At 41.6% G+C, this 3,352-nt stretch overlaps 1 protein-coding gene across 1 annotated transcript in view; it reads left to right on the top strand.

Annotated features, from left to right (window-relative positions):
- Positions 1-3,352, top strand: part of NCAPH (non-SMC condensin I complex subunit H) — a 42,661-nt gene that overhangs the window by 3,235 nt on the left and 36,074 nt on the right. The window lies entirely within an intron of this gene.

Below are 3,352 nucleotides of genomic sequence, written 5' to 3'. Positions count from 1 at the left end.
TCAGCCTTCCGAGTAGCCAGAATTACAGGCATGCGCTACCATGCCTGGCTGATTTTTTGATTTATTGTAGAGATGAGGTCTCACTGCCCAGGTGGGTCTCGAACCCGCGGGTTCTTCAGGCAATCCACTCACCTCAGCCTCCCAAAGGCGCGGGATTACAGGCTGAGCCACCGAGCCCGGCTTCACTTTATTTTTAATGTGTTTCTATACAATATGTGCTGTATTGTGCATATACAATTTTTTTTTTTTGGCATCACCAATTCTGAACCAGCTGAGGTCTATATTCTTATTCCCATTGTGGGGAATGAAGCAGATGCTTAGAATGTTTCCTTGCCTAAATGTCAGATAGTAAGTGGTGGAACTGGAGTTTACAGCCAGACCTTCTGAGTCATTTTTTCTTTTTATTGGAAAACACAGTTTATTTAGAAAGTGAATTAGAGAGAGAGAATTTCAGGCACGCACCATCATGCCTGGCTAATTTTTTGATTTATTGTAGAGATGAGGTCTCACCATGTTGTCCAGGCTGATCTTGAACCTGTGGGCTCAGGCAATCCTCTAGCCTCTGCTTCCCAAAGTGCTGGGATTGCAGGCATCAGCAACCACGCCTGGTTGAATTTTTTTTCTATCTTAAAAACTACTTTCTTGACTTCACTTCCCTTTCAGCCCTTACCCTCTGATCTCTCTCCTTTTTTTCTACAGTCCTTGAAAACCTTGTCTATGTTTGCTGTCTCCTATTTCTCTTCTCAGATTCTCTCTTGAATCCACTTCAGTCGGTACTCTAGGAAAACTGCTCTTGTCAAGATAACCAGTAAACCTCTAAGTAGCTAAATCCAACGAGCTGTTCTGTCCTCATCTAATTTGACATAGCCACTTTTGACATAGCTCATCACATCTTCCTTCCCTGAAATACTTTCTTCACCTGGCTGTTGGAATTCCACATTCTACTACTTTTTTCCCTACCTCGCTAGGTATAGGTGTACACTCCTCATCTCTTTTGCTGGTTCCTCTTTCTTTCCCACTCTTGAAACTTTTGTAGTGTTCTAGGACTTGGCCTTAGACTTCTGCTCTTTTCTCACTCTCCTCATTTATTTAGTGATTTAATCTAGTCTTATGGCTTTGCATACTCTCTATATGCCGATTACTTCCCAATGTGTATATTTAGCCTGGAACTTTTCCCTACATCCTAGGAGTAGATCCCCGTTGGATAACTAATAAGCATCTCAAGCCTAGCATGTCCAAAACTAAGCCCTGACCTTGCCTCCTTTCTCTGCTTGTCTTCCTCTCTCGGTCCATGGCAACTCCATTTCATCAGTTTGAGGATACCCTTGCAGTTATTCTTGAGTCTCCTGTTTTCCTTCATGCGCCACATTTGATCCATCAGGAAATCATGTTGGCTCTATCTTGAGACTGTATCCAGTGCCTGAATTACTTCTTACTTCCTCCACTGCCACTTCTCTCCTCTGAATCCCTGTTGTTTTTTGTCCTAATTATTGACAGTTGCCTTCTAACAGTTCCTCCTGCTTGTCTGTGCTTGCTCCCTTTTCAGTCTGTTCTCAGTATAGTAGCCAGAGGGATCGTCTTGAAGTATGTTAGGTCACTTTGTTCCTCTTGTCATTGTCCAGTCACTTCCCTTCTCACTTGACAGTGGCCCATAAGTAATGCTCATGACCCTTTCTGTGTCTTGACTAATTGGTGTCCCTGCTCTTACAGGCTTTGGAGAGTCTGACTCCCCTCAGATTGCTGCACTACTCCCCCTGGATTTCTCCATTTCAACCACACTGGCCCCCTCAAGCATGCCAGCATGTTCCTACCTTTGTACTTGCTATTCTCTCTGCTTTGATGTAGCTTTCCCCAAATATCTGCATGGTCTTGATTCTGATGTTACCTTCCTGGTGAAGCCTTTCTTGACCATTCAGTTTAAAAGGACCACCTATCTCTGTTCCTTAATCCTCCTTATTCCCCTTACATGCTTTATTTTTCTCCATAACATTTATCTCCAACTCACATGCTGTATATATTCTTTTTTTTTTTTGAGTTGGAGTCTCACTCTGTCGCCCAGACTGGAGTGCAGTGGCATGCTCATGGCTACCACAGCCTCGATCTGCTGAGCTCAGGTAATCCTTCTGCCTCATTCTTCCAAGTAGCTGGAATTACAGGCACGTGCTACCACGCCCAGCTAATTTTCTGATTTATTGTTGAGACAAGGTCTTGCCAAGTTGCCCAGACTGGTCTTGAATCTGTGGACTCAGGCAATCCTCTCGCCTCAGCCTCCCAAAGTGCTGGGATTACAGTCTTGAGTCACTGTACCCGACCATATAATTTCTAATATTTTATTATTAAAATTTTCACACAGGGAAATTAAAAGGCTACGATAATAAACACTAACATCTACTACCTAGATCCAACAACTGCTGACATTTTGGTCTTTGCTTTATATTTATTTTCAACTGATCCAGTTGAAAGTAAGCATTTCACTTCACCTCTAAATTGTTTCTTTTGCATCTACTAAAAATAATGACGTAATCATAATATTATTGTCACACCTAAGTCAATAAAAATCAAGTCCTTGATGTTATCTGATATCTAAACTGTATTCTCTTTTTCTTTTTGAGAAAGCAGGATTTATTGAGAGGACAGAAAAGCTCCCACAGTGGGAGGGAACCCAAGGGAGTTGCCCTAAACTGTATTCTAAATTTTCCTAGTTATCCCCAAAATGTTTATAGTTAATTTTTGGACCAAGGATTAGCTGAAGGCTCGTGCATCATTTTTGGTTTGTATGACCCTTTGGTTCTTTTTAATCCAGAAGGGTTCCCCCTACCTTTTACTTTTTTTTTTTTTGTCAGCAACTTTTAAATTAAGAGACTAAGCCAGTTGTCTTGTAAACTGTCCCACACTCTAGAGTTGTCTGAATATTTCCTTGTGATGTTATTTAACTTGTTCCTCGATACTTGTATTTCTGGTAAACTGAGAGTTAAAGATCTAAGGTTTTTGGTTAAATAGTTCTTGGTTACTGCCATGAATTTTATGTTGTGTCATTTCAGGAAGTGAGTAAGTTTCAGGTTGTCTCATTTTAGTGTGGCTACATTTGACTGGTTAATTTGGTGACTGGCAGATTTTCCATTGTAAAACACATTTTTCCTTTGCAGTTATCAAGTAATCTGTGGGTGATTCTTTGGAACATTCTATTTATTTTATATGTTTATGTTATTTATTCTCTGTCTCCTCAGCATGACTTGGAGAAGCTGGAATTAGAACTCAGTCTGGCCGGGCTCGGTGGCTCAGCCTGTAATCGCGCGCTTTGGGAGACCGAGGTGAGTGAATTGCCTGAGCCCGCGGGTTCGAGACCCGCCTG

Source organism: Carlito syrichta, unplaced genomic scaffold (assembly GCF_000164805.1).
Source record: "Carlito syrichta isolate Samal-C Ts95f unplaced genomic scaffold, Tarsius_syrichta-2.0.1 Scaffold303678, whole genome shotgun sequence".
In the NCBI taxonomy this organism is placed as follows: Eukaryota; Metazoa; Chordata; class Mammalia; order Primates; family Tarsiidae; genus Carlito; species Carlito syrichta.
This window is presented reverse-complemented; position numbering and strand designations above follow the sequence as displayed.